Source organism: Halyomorpha halys, unplaced genomic scaffold, assembly GCF_000696795.3.
Source record: "Halyomorpha halys isolate HHAL.00 unplaced genomic scaffold, Hhal_1.1 Scaffold89.1, whole genome shotgun sequence".
NCBI classification, from domain to species: domain Eukaryota; kingdom Metazoa; phylum Arthropoda; class Insecta; order Hemiptera; family Pentatomidae; genus Halyomorpha; species Halyomorpha halys.
Window position 1 is genome coordinate 651677 of NW_027111267.1, and position 374 is coordinate 652050.

A 374-nucleotide genomic window follows, 5' to 3' on the forward strand; every position below is an offset into this window, starting at 1 on the left:
CCTAAAATAAGGATTTCGTGTTACTCGATTAATTTATGTATTTTTATTTTATATTGCACAGCTGGGGCCTGTTTCATAATGAAAGCCAATATGCGTATAGATGTCTATTAACACTCAAATTAAAGCTAGCTTAATGTACTTGAAAGTAGTTTATTACATTTATCTTTGTTGGAGTAGTAGTTTTTATGGTATTCAACAAAATAAATTCATAAAGAGGTGTAGATAGTTGACCGTAGATTAATGATTGCAGAAGTTTGTCGTTGAAGTTTTTAAAAAATTAAAATTTTTTTACTATTCAATTATCAGTTATCAATTTTTTATCATTTATGATTTAATTCAATATTTTGTATAATTCTAAATTTGTTTGTATACTA